Below are 21,375 nucleotides of genomic sequence, written 5' to 3' on the forward strand. Positions count from 1 at the left end.
TGTGTGTGTGTCAATGGAGTGTAAAAGGTGAACAGGTGCAGCCTAATCACCTTCTCGCTACAGGAAAGCATTCGCATCAATTTGGGACATGGCCCCATGCTGATGTGAGCACGCATATACACACGCATATACACACACACACACACACACACACACACACACACACACACACACACACATAATATCATACATTTTTCATAACCCTCAGTTGGAGTGAAAAGGTGGATGTTTCTCACCCCCCCCCCCCCCCTCTATCTTTATTTTGTGTTCTCTTGTCCCTAAAGCTTTCAATTTATTTAAATGATAATGTGATAAAATGTCCATATTAAATTCTCTTCTAAAGGTATATTAATAAAAAAAATAGATCTATATAACACAACCATCACAAACCTCCTCTCCCCTCCTTCTCTTGCGTTCCTCCTTTTCCACCCCTGCTTTCCATCCCCCCCCCCCCCCCCATTTTCCTCCTCTCTCTGTGTGAAAGGAAGATTTAGCCTGTTAGCATCTGTCGTAAATGAGCTTAGTGGGTGATGAGTTTCCTCAGTGGGGGGTCTGTTACTCCTTGGTGTGTGTGTGTGTGTGTGTGTGTGTGTGTGCTGTATATGGAGAAAAACATGAATTCCTGCAGGCATTTCTTCCACACTTAGCCGAGCACAATAGTATCTGTTGTGGTTCATTTGGTGTGTGTGTGTGTGTGTGTGTGTGTGTGTGTGTGTGTGTGTGTGTGTGTGTGTGTGTATGTGAGGCATGCAAATACAAATACTTTATTTGTATTGAACAGATAATGTGTTCTAAACAAATACAAATACAGATATGGACAGTATGTGAAGTATTCTTTTTTGGTTTGTTTTGTTTTTGTTTTTTTTTTGTTTCAGGAGTTGAATAACGCTATGTTCTGCAATTAAGATAAGATAAGATAATACTTTATTAATCCCCAGATGGAGAAATTTGGGAAAATTGCTGTTGTTATAATTTGTGAATGAAAAAAAAAAATACAGTTTATCTTCCAGAAGCCCTGTTTTTCAATGTTTTCCAGTATTTCTAGGGCATAACAAAAATCTGTTACAGACCACGCCCACTTCCAGTTTAAATCTGAATACTGAAGCAGATTCAAATTTTACAGCCCAAAACAGATACAGAAAATGGCATTGCGTTACACATTGAATTCTTGATTCTGATTGGTTAGATGATGTTGATTCATTTTCTGTAACGGCAGCTCTAGTGGTATTTTCAACTGCAAGGAAAATTACAGGTTTATATTAATAGTTATACTATATTAATTATTGTTTCTATAGTAACAACGTACACGCAGACTTACGAAACATGTGAAATGTTCATATGGATACGTTTTCTCTGAGGAGTTGCTTATTTAACATTTTTGGAAGGAATCACCAGTGTCATTGCTTTGTAAATCAGAGATAAAGCTCCAGCTTTAAATTTTCCACCACAGGAACATCCTCAGGATTGAGGGCTTCCTGTAACATAACAAGGCTTTTGAGGGAATGACTGTTTATATGCAGCTAAACAATATATAAACAATAAACAAAAATAACAATAATAGGAGCTAACTTCTTTTGTGGACATTCCGCAACATTAAATGTAGCTATAAATGGATATAAAGTGCAAGGTATTGTTCTTTAATGTATAAAAATGGTTGTTGGCAAATTGCTGTGCTGGAAGAGGAATGAACCAGTTTCAAGTCGTGCTGTTATTGGAAAATAATCAACTTTGGGGTGTTTACAGTAACTCTTTGCATCAGGCTGCATCACATCACCCCACCGTTGATTATTTTCCTGTAACAGCATACCCCAAGTGTTTTTTTTTCTGGATGAATGGTTTTATTGTGCTCAGTCAGTGGTCATTATAGTTAACAAGCGTTATGTTAAAGTACAGACTTCGCCCACTTCATTTGATGGTCTTTTACAACTATTTGTGACTTTAATATGTTCAGGTCACACTAGGGCTCATATATTGATTATTTAGGACTGTGTACAATGTCCTATATGGGGCCTAGAAGGGATATAAAAAGTCTACACCCCTGTTGGCAGGTTAGTGTGAAGTAAAAGACTAACACAAATTAAAATTTTCCCACTTTTGCAAAGTATACAAATAAAAGTGAAAAACATTTATCTTATTTTGCATAAGCCATTCCTTTGTTGATTTGAATGTATGCTTTGGGTCACTGCTATGCTGAAAAGTGAAATTCCTTTTCATCTTCAGATTACTAGCAGACACCTGAAGGTTTTGAACTAAAACTGACGGATACTTGTAGCTATTCATGATTCCCTCCACCTTGATAAAAGCCCCAGTTCTGGCTGAAGAAAAGCAGCCCTAAAGCATGATGCTGCCACCACCATGCTTCATTGTGGGTATGGTGACCTTTGGTGATGAGTTTTGTTGGGTTTTTTTTGCACCAAACATACCTTTTGGAATTATGGAATTATTATGATACCTTTTGGAATTGTTCTCATCAGACCATTACACATTTTGCCACGTTGTTTGGGGTGATTTAAGTGGACCTGAATTTTTTTTGTGAGAAAGGGCTTCCATCTAGCCACCCTACTTCATAGCCCAGACATGTGAAGAATACGAGATTGTTATCACATGCAGAGAGTAATCAGTACTCTTGGCAGCCTCCGTGGTAAGATTTTGTCTTGCCTTTTGTAAATTTTGTAGGACGTCCTGTTCTTGGTGAAGTCACTGTGGTGCTCCATTTTCTCCACTTGTTGATGATGGCATTCACAGTGTTCTAATATTTAGGAAAAAATTTGTACCCCTCTCCTGATCAATTCCTTTCGACAAGGAGTTGTCAGCTCTTTGTGGAGCATGGCATCAGCAGTCAGATGAAACCAAGATGAACCTACAGAAAATCTTACAGAAACAGCTGATCTTTATTGAGCGTTAATAGGAACAATTTTATTGATGACAGCTGTTTGATAATTACATTTGAACACGAGATTGAATGTGATGGTTCATTCTGAACACAGCCACATCACAATTATAAAACGCTGTGCACACCTACTGTAAAGTCTGAGGCAAGGTTATTTTTATTTATTTTCCCTAAAAGGTTTCTGATTGTTTTTCACTTAATTTGTAATTTCACATTGAGGGTGGAAAAAGTTCTGACATGATTTGTATCTTGGTTTAATTTTTTTTTATATCACAAAAACTTTTAACAGGGATGTGTTTTATATCTACTGTAATGTAATGTGTAACGCTTTATAATGGAATGGCATAAGTATGTCCAACCTCTAAGTCATTACAACTCTTTATAGAAATTGTCTTCAGGAAGGTTTTTAAGGACTGCTTATTTAGAACATTTGTATTATGAATGGACATATCATGTTCTGCTGGTTTTTATAACTCATTTGTCTCTCTGACTAATATCTAATGTAAATGCTGTCTAATGTGCTTCATGGCACGCCTCCAAAAACCTGATCTGTACAATAATACCCCAGTGAGCAGCAGCTCAGTTATTCCAGTGATCCTTGCTGTAAATCCATTTGATTTGTGTGTGTATGTGTGCGCGCAGAGAGCACAGTACTGTAATTTCTTTCTGTCATTACCTCAGCCTGAAGCACATTATGTACAAATTCCATTAAAACTTCATTTTGGAGATAATTTCAGCAACTGATGTGTGGATCTTCCATTTGTATAAACCTTATATGCATGAACCTTAAATGCTTTTAGATTAGATTGTCAGACTTTTTCGACGGCTAGCTCGTACAGAGCAACTGTGACTTTGAAAACAAGCCAAAACAAATGATAAATCAACACATCTTTCTCAGATGTGTTGGTAAGTTACTAAGAAACAAGTTTGTTCGACTAAAATTATATACTGTAGTTACTTTACAGCATGACCCGTGATCTTGGAGCTGTCAGAAAATTAATAGCACAAGAGTAGGTGGTTTGGGTGGATTCTTCTCTGAAAAAACATCTTTCTTTTATTTTACTTTAGTTTCTTTCCATTGCTTTTTTCCTGTGCAGATGTCTAACACTAAAGGAATTTTAGCTCTTTTCCATTTTTTAAATAAATAAATAAATAAATAAATAAATAAATAAATAACGGTGCCAAAACAATAAAGTTTTAATGTTACTTTGACATAGACGAAGCATTTTTGTTCAGAACTCATGGCTCCTAAAAATACATGACTTCTAACACAAAATACACTCACTGTGTAGTATTTAACTCACTATATTACTTTTCTAAATAAAGATAGTTCCTGTTATCACTTAAGTTATAGCAGCTATAAACATTTATTCACTCACTTTCTCTCGATGTTAATAAGACAGGTAATGTAGCTTGTTACTGTGTCGGAAAACACGTAACTGACAGCTGCAAAGCGTTGACACTGAAGACTCCTTCCATAAATGTTAAACATCTCCTTGCTGAAAACTCCACCGTAACAAGGATTATACGTTTGTTTATTATTATTATTATTATTATTATTATTATTATTATTATTAGTCTTAGCTTATATGACGCGGCCACCATACAAGTCCCAGTGAATGAGGTGCTACTATAGGAACAATAACGTATTAGAACGAGCACATTAATATCAAGCTGTGATTTTCCTTGTAGTGAGACCTACTGTCAGAGGTGCTGTTATAGATAATTAATCAACACGTTGTGACCAAAATTCAACATTTCACACAAGTGAAATCAAATCTATCAAAAAATCTGGTTAAAATCTTGTTCTTAAAAATGGCTTACTTTCTAATGCGAACAGTAACCAGATGTGAATTCTAACATTTGGGACAGAGCCTTAATCTTCCCCCCATTTCTTTTACATTCTAAAACTCACTCTTTCTCATATACACACACACTCCCTGTCTCCCTTTCTTTCTGTCAGTATAATGTGAAAGCCTTGCGGGCAGTATGAGTTAAAGTGGCTATAAAGGCTTCTGAGACCATTAAACTGCTAATGGACATCCTGACCTTCAAACTCACAAACAAACACGCACACATGTACTCACCACAGGAGTCCAGGAAATACACATTGCCCTATGCACAGATTGTGTGTGTGTGTGTGTGTGTGTGTGTGTGTGTGTGTGTGTAAAATTAAATTAAATCTTGTTGACTTGCTGTAGGAAGTGAAAGCGTTTAAGATTCCTAGAGTTCCAGCAGAATAATGCTTCATTTGTGTTCATGATACAGCACACACACACACACACACACACACACACACACACACAAGCTCTTAACACTAATATAGTAAAGCTGTGCAAAGTTTTAAAGGAATATTAGATACATGATGAGGTTATCCCAAAGTAATCAAATCCAAATGCTCAAAAAGACATTGGGTAAAGCAATACTGTAATCGTAGGATGTTTCATTTGTTTATTTTGCTAAAGTCAGACCTCTGGGAGCCAGTTCATGGATCTTTGAAAGATCTACCAAATTACTCCAAGATACTTAAGGTAAGCCCTCAAGAACTGATCAACTTAAAGGGCCCTGTATATGCTCACCCATGATCCCCAAGACTAAATTGCTTGTATAGGCCCTGTATAGACCATCCTATTAGCCCTGGGGTGGAGCTGCTTGAGGAGGCCCTTTAAAATTACTTCCCTTGTTTATACTGTCCTTTGAGTCCTAGACTGGAGCTGCTTGAATACATCATGTGTATGTCCTCTGGTCATCTGTGGGATCACTGTGCTCAAGAAGGCCTTGTATTTACATGCCTCTTAGAGGTGCTAGAAAGCTTGGATATACTATCATCTATGAGCTTTGGGATGGAGCTGCATTAAGAGGCCCTGTATATGTTCACCTATGAGCCCTTGTATGGGGCTCTGTTGAGGAGCCCTTTATAATTATGGTACCCTATAACACCAGGGATAAAACTGGTTGTAGATCTGTTCAAGAAGTCCCTGTATATGCTGGCAGGCTGTGCTTAAGGAGCTCCGATCCAAGACTCAGAGGCTTTGAGCTGCTTAAGTACCCAAGAAGTCCCTGCATTTACATGCCTCATAGAGGTCCAAGAAGAAGAGCAATATGGTGACAAGAGGAAGCCCTATATAGTCCCTCCTCGAATGGGGCTACTCAAGAACCCACTGTATTCACTGACTTCTGAGCCCTGGGATGGAGCTCCTTTAGGAGACACGTTATAATTATGCTCAATTATACCCCCATGGCCAGAGCTATTCATGGTTCTTGTCAAGAAGACCCTGTGTCTGATGACCTTTGAGTCATGGATTGGAGCTGCTTGAGGACACCCTGTATATGTCCTCCAGTGATCTCTGGGATCAATCTGCTTAAGGAGCCTCTGTATGTGCACACCTCAGCCCTGGGATAGTGGTCTGTAAGAAGGCTTGTATATGCTCATCTAAGATACACAGGATGGAGCTGCTTATCTGTGGTTTGTATATGGATAACTATGAGCACTGGGATGGAGCTGAATGAGGAGGCCATATACATTTATTACATTTATGTTAACCTAATAGTTCTGGGGGAAAATTGCTTGAGGATGGCCTGTATTTGCTTTCCTGTGAGCCTTCCTGTATGTATTTTTACATGCTTTTGTGTTTTGTGATGAAGCTGCCCAAGGAGGCCCTGTCTATGGCCCCCCTATGGGCTTAGGACAGAGCTATTGCTGGTTGTATAATCTGTCTGAAATGTAGGAGCTAACCCTAATTTTCTATCATACGTACATACTACTAAAAATTGCAATAAAACATAAAAAAATACAGCTGCTTTGCATGAGCCTCATATGCACATTGGGATGGAGCTGCGTGAGGAGGCCCAGTATAATCGTAATGAGTTTTATCATCAGCAGGCTCTGTAAATTTGAGCTGTAGTGAGTTGTGAAAGGCAACAGTGCCTGCATTAGGATTCTTTGCTTAATTATATGCCATACTAAATAGTTGTTGCTCCCCAATTCCACCCCATATATTCCAACCTATCTGATCTAATCACCTACCATGTTCATCCCATTTACCCCACCATCCCCTCCATCCTATCTGCCCTGAGCAATCCTATGACTGTTTTAATCCATCATCTGTACCCCAAATACATAATATATATGGATCTACTCCAGTGTACTCCCACATTGATCAACCCCCACCTATCACCATCGACCCCATCTAGGCCCTGTATCTACCTCATCCATCCCATGTACCCAAGATATCCTATTCATCCCATCTGTCCCTGCATGTAGCCAGCCTATCCCTATATGCTCCCATCCACTCTGATCAGCCCTTTTCTGACCCTCCCTCAGTTGTTGTAGACAATGAAGGATGTAAAATCCAGATGTTTCCCTTGCCCACCCCTTTAAGCTGAGAGTGGGGATTTCTGCAAGAGGAAACAAGAGATCACGAACCCACGCTAAGCGCTGTAAACTCACACCCACAGCGAAGCACAAATCCAGGAAAACACTAACTGTGTCTTCTGAGGTCAAAGGTCACTCCTCTGGATCAAATCTGCTTTTACAGCAAATTCTTTCTCAGGGAATGAACTTGATGGCACATATATAGGTCAGCTCCATTCCAGGCCTGAAAAGCATACATATAATACTTGTTAAATAGTATGAACCCATGTGGGACTACAGCTTTGATTTGTTTGGATTTTAGATGACTGTCTGGTTGTTGTGGTGTGGATAGATGTGATGGATGTAAAAACTGTACTTGTAATTTGGAATAAACAATGATGTAGCAAAGTGTGCATTATAGTCTCGCCAATTCGGTGTGTGATTGGCTGTTGCTCTTTTGATGATATCATGGCATCATTCCCTTTCAGAATATTGAAGCTTTTAAAAAGCCCATATTATAGGGTTTTAATGTCAAATTCTCTCTCTCATTCCTTTGCTCATGCTGTCTTTCCAGAATACTAATTAAAGCCACATGAGCCTGTTAAAAGATCTCTCTCTTGCTGAGCTGAGAATACACACATTCTCTCTCTCTCTCTCTCTCTCTCTCTCTCTCTCTCTCTCTCTCTCTCTCACACACACACACACACACACACACACACACACACACACACACACGCAACACACAGAAATGTGGGTCAGTCTATCTGCTTACTGGGCTGAACCAGTCTGTGTGTCAAACTTGGAGCCTCAGTGATCATGTAGTTCAGTGCAGGTCTTTCTTCCAAACACAGTCACATAAGCACATGTTCTGGAGTGTGTGTGTGTGTGTGTGTGTGTGTGTGTGTGTGCATGTGTGCGTGTGTAAAAGAGCCAATCTATGTTGTTTCTAATTAACAGCCTTTGCATGTGTGATATTACTGGGTTAAATATATACATACATACATACATATGTACATCTGCTTTAAAATAAGGTGATTATTCAAATCTGCTGCCCAGAGACCTGAGACACCTGCCAGGAAATGTGTGTGTGTGTGTTGGAAGTGGGAAGAGAAATGGAAATATCGAATAAATGATTTCCTTAGTAGAACAACACGCACACAGACTACGCTCTGAGGCAGACCGATGTTCACGTACCTATTTAAAAACTACAAAATTACTAAGTAAAATACATTACTATCTCTTAAGCACTTAACAATCTGCCTCCATCGGGGTAGTCTGGTGTCAGTGTGGTGTGTGTGTGTGTGTATGTGTGTCATTCTATTCCATTCTTATCTCTCCATATATACCATCGGCATTACATTTTGAATCTATATAGTTACAGTTATGTGCGATATACAACAGCGTGTAATTATACTTGCATTAAAGCAGCAGCATTGCTAGTAGGGGAGAAAAGAGGCATAAATAAAATCCCTGCTTTATAGTCTCTTCTTTAGAACCCATCACCTACCCCATTCACTTTGCAAGGCTTCAGTTAAGACACAGACACACACACCTTTATTTGAGAAGGCGTGCCTCTACTGAACCTCCCCCACACTGGCCTCTAACTGAAAACTATCAGTATTTATGACCTGCTGACATTATTATCCAGTTCACATGAGCATACACACGCGCACACACACTCATATATGCGCATACATACATGGCAACATGCAGGGCCATTTCTAGGCATAGGCAAACTAGGTGGTCACCTAGGGCGCCACCAGCTTAGAGGCACCGATGAGCATCCTAACGCCCCTGCCCCCACTCGACTCACCCACCCACAAGAAAGAGAGTACCTGTGACCAAAAGGAATTTCGCCTAGGGCGCCAAAATGGCCAAAAACGGCCCTGGCAACATGAAACCCACACTTTCTCTTCACACACACACACACACACACACACACACACACACACACACACAGAGGAACTATTGTCCCTGCCTTTGTTGCGCATATGTGTGTGTGCGTGTGTGTGTGTGCACTCCATAGGAAGCTATTTTTCATACAGCAAGATCAGACATCAGACTTTAGATCATCAGAACTTTTTTGCTGAAGGTCAATCATCTGAAAGATTCATTGTTTTCATGTTGTGTAATTTATTTTATTTTAGAACTTTTTATTAATTGAGTTTGTGTTTTGTTGATTGAGTAATTTAAAGTAAATTTAAAAAAATTAAAAAAAAAAAAAACTCCAACTCATTACTCATGTTTCCAGTGTCAATGATTCAATTCATTTCAATCACTCATTTTAGCATGTTAATCATGCATACGATAGAGAAACTGTATTCATTATATTTCTGTATAACACGTGTATTCAGTAGGACTTACAGACATAGCCTAATAATTTTTTGTGCACGCACATACGCACGCGCACACACACACACACACACACACACACACACACACACACACACACACACACACACACATATTCCTGAAGCCTGAAGGACTAATATAAGCTTAATAATGGTGAAGGTTTGATGTTGCCCTGTATGTCAGGTTGGAATTGATTTCTGCACATCCCCCGCTGTCAAGCTTCGTACCGTCACTCCTTATTCAGACCTTTCATGACCCCTCCCCTCGCTCTCTCTCTCTCTCTCTCTCTCTCTCTCTGTCTCACACACACACACACACACACACACACACACACACACTAGCTGCAGGTTAGACACTGGTGGAGCACAGTGTCTTTTCTTTGTTTCTCAGCTTCCAAGCAAAGGAGGCGTGGCCTCTGTTTATGTTTTTAGCAATACCATTAAAGGAAGAGTGGCCTCTGTACCTGTCATTCCCAGAAAAGGAGGCGTGGCCTCTATACCTGAGAGTCCTGGTAAAGGTCAATCGCATGGTATTACATTTACTGTAATTGTATTGCATTTAATGGTAAAGGAGAAGCACGTAGTATTATCTTTCTTACATCCTACTGGTATGCGCATCATATCGTCCTGCACATTAGTACTGATCAAAATCAATAATAAGGGTCTGCCAGCAAACTTTATAAAAAAAATAAAAAAAAAGGGTTCTCAGACTGTTTCTGAGTAGGCATCTGGTTATCAAAATGAGCTTACACTAGCGATTAGACTCAAAACAATAAAGTTTCCTCAGATATCCTGTCAAGTTAGCCAGCTAGCTAGCATTAGCAGTAATGATTATGAATTTTTTTGAACATGGCTTAAAAATCCTTTCAGGAATCCGGACAAGTTAGCACATGCTAGCTAGCAGACAAATAAATAAGCTAGCAAATAAATTTGTGAATTTCGATGACCCGAACAGTTTGATATATGAACTTTCAGAGACGTCCAGATTTCTATCTACTGCACTCATACAGTAGCTGCTCAAATTTCCATATCTGGATTAAATGACACCCCCACATTTTTCTATATGAACTTATGAATGCATAAATTGACAGAACTAATAGAGTGTAAATAGTATGTAGCTACTTTATTCGCTCATCGTTAAGTTAGAGCCTCACAACTATTACACCTTTAACACAAATGTTCCATTTAAAATAAAACAGCCTGCACTACACTTTATGCTTTTACACTAGCTCCATCCAAAAGCTGTATTTGCATAATAATTCAGGCTACATGTAGTTACTGTATTTTTCAATTACAGTACATCATCATGTATGTAATCTGCTGAATCACGCTGCTGCATCAAGCAACGCTTTGGTTTACATCTGATCGACAGAACCAGGGATAACATAAATACAGCTGAGGAAGAGAAGGTGCTGAGTCAGGAAGAACAATGCATTAGGGTAATGAGACACAGCCAGATATACAACTCCTCCCCCGTACTGACTCATTAAATTGCTCAAAACAGCAAAATGCAGGTTCGGTTTAAATATCAATCTTTCAAGTTTATGAAGATGTCTTCAATTCATCAAAAAAATAGACAATAAAGAGCTTGTCATATAGCCTGGTGCCTGATCCTGACATCTGGCTTCTAATACAGTGGCTTCTCTCACCCTCCAGACTTGATTCCTCCTGATGCTCTACTTCTGCTTGGTGCTTCTACACTTGTGGTGCAATTTCATTTTCCTTGCTATATGGTAACAGGCAGTGCTAACACCCAAAGAAAATGTCTTCTTAACTGTTAGCATTACTTGAAATTACTTGCTTTTGTTCGCAGAGGACATTATTTATGCTCAAAGCTTTCTCTTTTGATGTCTTAAAAGACTTAACAATGATCCTCAATTACTGTATGTTTACTTTAGCTATAAAGCCATTTCTACTAAGAAAAATAAAGTGTTGCATAGCAGAATTCAAACAACTGACCTCTTGGTCATGGAAAAGTGCAGGAATGTCCAAGTTTCCAAACTCACGTTGGCCCAAAGTCTGTTTTGAGTGGCTATGTTGGCGGCACATTTTATAACCAACTCTGGCCCATTGTTGGGCCAACATTGGTGCACTTTTCATAAACAGCCCTGGCTCTGCGTTGACTCAACACTGGCCTAACCTTGGCAAACCTTTTCTGACCCAAGGTTAGCGCAATGTTGGCAAGGCTTTTCATGAGCAACCCTGGCCCAACTTTGTTATATTGTAAATAAGAAAGCAGAATATCAATCTCAAAGTAATATCAAAGTCAATATCAAAGTCAATCTGCATACCCAGTTGGCAAAATCACCAAAGATTCTGACCAAATTAAAGATTATTTTGCTCATTCTCTTTCAATCTATACACCTTCAATACACAATTCCAAATATTTCTGAGAAGTGTCTCCCTAACTTAGCTCACTACAACTCAGTGTGAATCCATAGACGTTTTTCCTTTTTTCTCCCTTTTGTAAAATGTTCTTGTTTTTATGTCTTTTTTTCTTACTTTCTTTTGTGTTTCCTCTCTTATCATTTGCCAGTCCGTACAGGATTGTGTAGCGCTTGTTTGTGATTGTTGCATCCAAAAATGCTTGATTTTGCGAAATGCGAAATTGTAATTGCACAAAATTGTCTTTCACAGTGATTTTTGTTGGTAAATGAGACCTTTTAGCTTTGACTGAATGCACGTTGTGATGATGTCACATGACATCCGGGGAAAATCTGCAGTAATTCTGAAAAATTGCGAGCTCCTGTAAACATTAATATGAAATCAAGCAAACTCCATAATTTCTGTGATCACAAAACACACTTTGAATAATGGCCTAAAATGAAAATTTAGTTTAAGGTCAAATAAAAATAATGGACAATTGTTAGTAACACAATTGAAATGAAAAACTGATTAAAGAAATCCTGTAACAGGAAGTCATTACAAAAAACTTCATGCATGATTTTGAAACAAATTATGTTGGAATATCATGTCAAACTGTGCGGTTACACAATAATAATCCACACCAGGGTAGAGTGTTATGTATATTTTTATATTGTTTCCACTTATACCACAGAAATTTATCAATGATTGCAATGTTGAATTTATTAATTATTAATGAACAAAAATTGGAGAGAAAAAAAAAAACACAACAAAAATTTTAAAAGTTTATAGTAAGATTTAAAAGTTTATAGTTAGATTTTTTTTTTTTTGGAATGTCTGCGGGACAAGTTAGTTCTGTCACGTAAGCCAGGTTTCATATTAAGCTTACTATATTACAAAATTTTAACCAAATTTTAACTGATCACATTTTGGTCTTATGTCTTAAGTGGACTTAAAAGTGGCTGAAAGTTGATTGGCCCAATGTTGGTTCAAGAGAATGGCGGAGTTTAAGCCAACAGTGACTTGGTCATTTTAAAGGTGGCTGAAGTTCTGTTGACCCTGCTGGCCCAGTGTTCACCCAACAGAAAAACTGACATTGTCCCAACAATGGCACCCAACCTTTACTCCACCAAAATGGCCAACGTTGGCCCAACATTGGCAAAGTGGATTTAAATGTGACTGAAAATCAGTGAGACCTGGTGACACAACTGTGGCCCAACAGACAAAATTGGCATTGGCAGCCAACCTTGACCCAACTGGAATGGCTGAAACTCACCTTACATCAGTTTGCTGCCAGGGTTTATAAAATTATACTAAAAAAAAAAACAAAAAAACATGTTATGTCTGTTCATTGGTTTTCCCTGAAACCTTTTAAATGTTAGCTAAAGTACTACACAGTAACTTAAAACTATTTTTGATTAAAATCTTTTCACCAAAATATTTTTAACATATTGCTTTACTAGGTTAAAACTCGCCCACATAAAAACATTATGTGGACATTAAGGTAAGCAGAGCACTGTATTTAACACACTTTTTTTAACTTATATTTTCTTTTAAATAAAATACAAGTTTATAAGTAAAAATGCTAGCATCAAAATTTAATAGTGACCTTTGCTTCAACTACTTATAGCATATCTAGCAGATCTCCTACTGAAATGTATATGGTGGCCTGGGAAAATTTGTTGGACATCACTGTGGCTGAATTCAGGTAAACATACACTTACACCTCAATTTTAAGAAATCATAACTATCAACTATAACTATAAGCATAAGTATATATATATATTATCACGTTGTTGGATAGCCAGTTGTTGTCAAAGCAAAATAAACATAAGCATAACCAATTCAGTTTGTTATCAGATGTCAGCTGCTAAAACGTCTGCAGGGAATCTTTAAATGTGACCCTTTTAATATTCAGGGCTAAAGTTAAAACACTAGAATTTTACTTGTGTTTAAGATACATACAAGAGAAGCACTGTAGCTTCCAGAACTATAAATAGAAGAAAATTTCAAAAATTCACCATGGCAAGGGGTTTCCCAGGCAGACAAACATAGATTTTTACACATGATAGGACATCCAAAGTAAACTGTACATATCTTTAAATATACATTCGTATGCTTGGTTGAACTTATACTTGAATGGACTTGGCATATTATTATCATTATTATTATTTTTGGCAGATCTGAGCAAAACTTTTATAGTATGTTTAAAACTTTTTTTTCAATGTGAGAGACTCCATCTTGAATGCCAAAGCATTACTCAGCATAGTTCTCATCCAACCTATTTCAACATAGCCATGTACATCCAAAATGCTAATTCAAAATGTCTGCCAAAATAAGAGGCCGTTGTCTTTATACTAAATTTTTCAGCCATCTTCTTTATGCTAATCTCTGATCTCTGTCTTAAAAAAAAAAAAATAGCTCAATGTGGCTCAATTATATCTTTAATGAATGTACAGGGCAAACAGGAAGTGAGACTCAAAAAGCAAAAGTGTAGTTTATCACTATGTTTATCTTCACTCTGTGAATGAAAGATGACAACTGGGATTAATCCAAGGGGAGGAAGAGCCAACAAGAGCACACTGAAAACTGTTCATTTCCGAAGTTTTATTTTGTTGATGTAGACAGGAAGGAAGTGCAGGAGTGTCTATGATTTCAGCCTGACTACACTTTTCCATGTGCACTTCATCAGTAATTGATTCCACTGGTAAGAGCTGAGCTCACAGGAAGCTGCCCTCTGAACAATTTGAAGCAACACTGACCTCTGCTGGACGACAACAGTGCTGAGGTTGCAATTCTATCCAATTACAACGTTTTTGCATAAATTTAAATAGATTTTTTTTTTAAATCTACATTTACATAGTGGTACGTTAAACATGGTACATTTTGTATCAGACCACCCAATTTCTGTGTGAGCAAAAGTATAAGAACATAAGATGTGAAGTAAAGTCATTTGGTTGCTAATCCCTTGTTTGCAGTAACTGCATCAAGCCTGCAATTCATGATATCACCAAATTGTTGGTTTCTTTTTTGGTGATGCTTTTCCAGGCTTTACCGCAGATTCTTTGAGTTGTTGTTCGTTTCAGGAGGTGAAATGCTGCTCAATTGGGTTAAGGTCGAGTGATTGACTTGGACCAGCTTAAAACCTTCCACTTTTCCCCAATAAAGTCCTTTCTTGAGTTGGCAGTGTGTTTTGGATCATTGTCTTGCTGCATGATACAGTTCCTGTTCCATGATAAAATGTTCCTGTAGTCTTTCAAAATCATTCTGCTGTTACCATCATGAGTTACATCATCAATAAAGATTAGTGAGTTTTTTCCAGAAGCAGCCATGCAAGCTCAAGCCATGACACTACATCCACCATATTTAACAGATGAGATTGTATGTTTGGATCATGATCAGATTCTTTCTTTCGCCACACTTTGGCCTTTCCATCACTTTGGTAAAGGTTAATCTTGGTTCCAGAACTTTTGTGGCTCATCTCTGTATTTCTTTGTGAATTCCAATCTGGCTTTCTGATTCTTACTGCTCATGAGTGGTCATGAAAACAGCTAACGTTATGCTCCATGTAATGTTTGCGATAGCCATTTATTTGTTAACGACACGAACGCATTGCAATGTTATAAACTACCTCCTAATGGGTCACCATTCATTGCCATTCAGCACGTGTCCTGTCAGCTAAATGTAGCCTAATGTCACTAATAATTATTGAAATGTTAATGGTTTTAATAAATCTTTTTGGCCTGCCACCATATCAGTGAATTTAAACTAATGCTTGCATTCAGAGTATAAGAGGTGTGTGTGCGATTAGGAGTTGTACTTGTAGCCTCCACTGTTTTATTAGTCATTGTCAGACAGTGTTTGATAACTAAAATATCTCTCTCTCTCTCTCTGCCAGTATCAGCCAGATGAGGATGTCTTCCAGGGGAGTTTAAAATTTTTTATTATTTTTTTAAAAATTTTTTTATACCACACAGTGGTATTGACTAGCTACTATTTGTTTGGCTCTTCCACATGATAAACTATGTTGGCTTACATTAAGGTCAAGGGTTAGCATATGTTTGCCTTGAAACCCAAAAAGAAAAACTGTTCATTAAAACTAGCTAACTAGCATTAACCTTTATAGTAAATTAGGTAGTTAGTGGAGTATGTTAACGATAGAGATTGCTTCCACTATCCAATTGGAGATGCGCTGCTTCGACACAGCATCATCTTTACTGTCACTGCTAAAGCAGACCAGCAGCTGCTCCGACTTATGCCGCTGGCCTTAGTGGTGGACGTAATTACAGCGAGCCCTTACTGGACATAGTAGGTGCAGTTCTCTTGTTCCAGTGTGAGGAACGGAGGAAGGCAGAAAGCCTGCAACACTGGGCAGCAGACATAGGCACTTTAGGTATATAATCCGGCCTAGGATATAGGAAGGCCTCAGCTAATCCAGGGGCAAAGTCAAGGTAGGAAGGAGCAACAGAAAGAGTTTGTAGATCTCCTACTCGCTTGAGAGATGTCAGGGCCAGCAGAAGAGCTACCTTTAAAGTCAGAAGCTTCTCTGAGACCGACACTAAGGGTTCAAATGGGGCACCTGACAGGCCTTCCAGGACCACAGAAAGGTCCCAGGAAGGTATGCGTGGTCTGTAGATGGGTCTCAGCAGCCTGATGGCATGCATAAACCTCAATGTTAGAGGATGTTGCCCCACAGAGGCTCCATCAGTAGGGGTGTGGCTGGCCGAAATGGTGGCCATGTAGACCCTGATTGTAGAAGGAGCCAACCCTGCTGAGAAACATCCTTGTAAGAACTCCAGAACGTATATATATATGACCGTGGCCACGAGTGCACCACGGCATCCAGCCCTATAGGTGCAGGAGGAGTGAGGACGAAACCCAGCGGGCAATGTGTTGTCTCCTCGGAGGCGAACACATCCACTTCCGCTTGGCCGAACCTCCGCCATATGGATTCCACCACTTGTGGATGGATTCAATCCCTTGGCCTCAGCCTCGACAGGATGTCTGCCCACACATTCCGGTTGCCCGGAATGTACAATGCATTCACTGACAAGAACTTTCCCTCCACCCAGAGAGAAGAACTATTTGTGCCTGCCTGAACAGGGGGCACAAATGTAACCCTCTCTGGTGGTTGATATATGAGACCACCGCTGTGTTGTCTGTCACAACCAACACATGGTGACCTCTTAATTGACGAAGAAAGAATTTCAGTGCTAGAAATACAGCTTGCATTTGTAGGCAATTTATATGCCACTCCAGATGAGGGCCGCTCCAAAGACTGTGAGGGAGGCGTCCGTCATTACTGTCTTGCGATAAGATGATGCCCCGAGAGTGTGACCCGAGGCTAGAAACCGGGGACACCTCCAAATTCTCAGAGCACATAGGCATCGCCATGTGTCACCGATTAACCTTAGGAGGTTTCGTCCTCTGATGAAACCCTGGCTTTTCAGCTACCACTGAAATGGTCTACTGTGCAATAGGCCAAATGGTATGACGTTGGCTGCTGCTGCCATAAGCCCCAACAGTCTCTCAGAGACTGGAGGGGATGCCCAGACCCAGCTTTATCTTTCTCAATGTTGATAGGATTGACCCTACACGTGTTGGGGATAGAAACACCCTCATCGTAGTAGAATCCCATATAACCCCTAGAAATGTTGTCCTCTGCACTGGAGAGGCACACTTTTCTTGAGGTTCAACCTGAGCCCCAAGCTCCTCATGTGCCTCCTTTCTGCTACCCAGAGCAAGTTTCATATTATCCTGTCTAATACAACCTCTCATTAAATGTGTATAGAAACATTACGAAAAAAGAAGAAGAAAAAAAAACAGACAAACTAGTAACAAAGATCATTGGTGCTGCTGGTGAGTGTACATAGATAGTACAGTTAGTTTGTTTGGATAATCTGCCAACAAAGCTAGTATGAAGCCTATGTCAGTCAGTTAAACGTAAATACATTTTAAATAAAAGGGCTGCAGGATATACATACTGGCCACTGTTTCATTAGAAGCGACCTGCTCCCAGACATAAAACACAAGTCAGATGGCATCTTTTTGTTTCCTGATTCTCCACTAGATGGCAGCAATGTTTTAAAACTGAAAGGTCTATAGTACGTGTACATATAGATGATGAGTAATTATATATGTATTTTTATAGGTTTAGCAGCTTATAGCTTTATAATTTATAGCTTATTATAGTTTATAGCTTATTATAGTTATAGCTTATTAATATTATAGCTTTATAGTTTATAGCTTTATAGGTTTAGCAGCAGTTTTCCAGCTGCTGCATTATAATTCCTGATTGAACTCAAAACAAGATGGATGATCACCCTCTAACCTTGTCGGTCATGTGAACATCAGAAATATGGGCATACTGTGTATGTAAGTGTATATACATATATATACAGTGCATCCGGAAAGTATTCACAGCGCTTCACTTTTCCCACATTTTGTTATGTTACAGCCTTATTCCAAAATGGATTAAATTCATTATTTTCCTCAAAAATAAATAAATAAATAAATAATACCCCATAATGATAACATGAAAGAAGTTTGTTTGAAATCTTTGCAAATTTATTCAAAATAAAAAACAAAAAAAGTACATATACATAAGTATTCACAGCCTTTGCCATGACACTCAAAATTGAGCTCAGGTGCATCCTGTTTCCACTGATCATCCTTGAGATGTTTCTACAACTTGATTGGAGTCCACCTGTGGTAAATTTAGTTGATTATACAAGATTTGGAAAGGCACACACCTGTCTATATAAGGTCCTATAGTTAACAATGCATGTCAGAGCACAAACCAAGCCATGAAGTCCAAGGAATCGTCTGTAGACCTCCGAGACAGGATTGTATCGAGGAACAGATCTGGGGAAGGGTACAGAAACATTTCTGCAGCATTGAAGGTCCCAATGAGCACAGTGGCCTCCATCATCCGTAAATGGAAGAAGTCTGGAACCAGCAGGACTCTTACTAGAGCTGGCCGCCCGGCCAAACTGAGCGATCGGGGGAGAAGGGCCTTAGTCAGGGAGGTGACCAAAAACCCGATGGTCACTCTAACAGAGCTCCAGCGTGTCTCTGTGGAGAGAGGAGAACCTTCCAGAAGAACAACCATCTCTGCAGAACTCCATCAATCAGGCCTGTATGGTACAGTGGCCAGACGGAAGCCACTCTTCAGTAAAAGGCACATGACAGCCCGTCTGGAGTTTGCCAAAAGGCACCTGAAGGACTCTCAGACCAAAGATTGAACAAAGATTGAACTCTTTGGCCTGAATGGCAAGCGTCATGTCTGGAGGAAACCAGGCACCACTCATCACCTGGCCAATACCATCCCGACAGTGAAGCATGGTGGTGGCAACATCATGCTGTGGGGATGTTTTTCAGCGGCAGGAACTGGGAGACTAGTCAGGATCGAGGGAAAGATGAATACAGCAATGTACAGAGACATCCTTGATGAAAACCTGCTCCAGAGTGCTCTGGACCTCAGACTGGGGCGAAGATTCATCTTCCAACAGGACAACAATCCTAAGCACACAGCCAAGATAACAAAGGAGTGGCTACAGGACAACTCTGTGATTGTCCTTGAGTGGCCCAGCCAGAGCCCAGACTTGAACCCGATTGAACATCTCTGGAGAGATCTGAAAATGGCTGTGCACTGACGCTCCCCATCCAACCTGATGGAGCTTGAGAGGTCCTGCAAAGAAGAATGAGAGAAACTGCCCAAAAATAGGTGTGCCAAGCTTGTAGCATCATTCTCAAAAAGACTTGAGGCTGTAATGGGTGCCAAATGTGCTTCAACAAAGTATTGAGCAAAGGCTGTGAATACTTATGTAAATGTGCTTTTTTTGTTTTTTATTTTTAATAAATTTGCAAAGATTTCAAACAAACTTCTTTCATGGTGTCATTATGGGGTATTGTTTGTAGAATTTTGAGGAAAATAATGAATTTAATCCATTTTGGAATAAGGCTGTAACATAACTAAATGTGGGAAAAGTGAAGCGCTGTGAATACTTTCCGGATGCACTGTATACACACACGCACATATACATTATATATATATATATATATATATATATATATATATATATATATATATATATATATAAAGCTGTGATGTGAGAGAACAGGGATATGCTACATATGCACAGAGATAAATACCAATACAGAACAGGGCGGCATGTCCATATTGTTTCAAACAAGACGTGCACGTAGGCATATATAGGTATGTGCACATGTATAAAATAGTGTCTCTCTCTTACACACGTGTATACACACACACACATGCACATGGTGGGGTCTCTAAGGTGCCAAAGCAGCCCCTGGAGAAATTCCTGAGATGTTTTCAGCGATTTCTCAGAGCGGAGAAAAGAGAAGGACAGAAATTTGGGCAGGCAAAATGTCACGTCCACATTGTGAGCTGAGTGCTGATGGATTTAGGCTGAGTGATTCCACTCGCACGTGTTACACAGTAGCACATCTGTGTAAAAGTCTTAGTTATTCAGTTTCCAAAGTAAAAGTATCTTTGAAGTTGGTCTACTGTATTGTGTAATGATTTGTTCAGCAATATTCAAAATATCATAAGACAAAATAAAAATAATAAATAACAAAATAATCAATCACTAATACACTTCAGGTTTTTTTTTTTTTTAAGTTGCCTTTATCTACATGGATAAAGTTACTGAACATCATTATCATAGTCTTTATTATTTATATGCTTTGTAAGACAGATATAAACCAATATATCTACAGGCATGTTTGTTTGAGGGGGTTTTTTGGAGGTGGGAAGAAACCAGAGAACTCAGATGAAACCCACATAGACAAAGATTTTCTGGGGTTTTTAAAAAAATTCTTTTTACCATTGAATGTAAAAAAGTTTGCATGTAACTTAATTTAAAAAAATCTCAGGCAACACAATCACATTTGGAATAAAAAATAAACTACAGGCTAATGCAGCCGAGGGCAATTTATGAGAAACAGAAATGATTAATTAATAGCTTAGCTGGTCTTCAGGCTATAGATTCTGTTAGTTCACCTCACCTCCTGGTCCGAGTCATTCTTTTGTCACGTCACATTTGTCACGTCTGTTCCCCAGAAACAGAAATGATTAGTTCACCTCTCGAGTCTTCAGGTTCGAGTCGTTCGTTCATCCCGTGATCGCCCCATAGGCTGAATGCAGTGGAGCTGTGACGTGATGAACGAACAACTCGAACCCGAAGACTCGAGAGGTGAACTAATCATTTCTGTTTCCTGTACAGAACCTATGGGGATGTTGCAGCGCGTGTGTGGTAAAAAACTAACAAATCACTCTCTGAGATGTCATATTAAAGATTCATTCAAAATAAGCGAATCGTTCATGAATGACACATCACTACTTAGCATATAATTATAACAAAGAAATTACACAAAATGTGGTCGACTCA

Source organism: Ictalurus furcatus, chromosome 2, assembly GCF_023375685.1.
Source record: "Ictalurus furcatus strain D&B chromosome 2, Billie_1.0, whole genome shotgun sequence".
In the NCBI taxonomy this organism is placed as follows: Eukaryota; Metazoa; Chordata; class Actinopteri; order Siluriformes; family Ictaluridae; genus Ictalurus; species Ictalurus furcatus.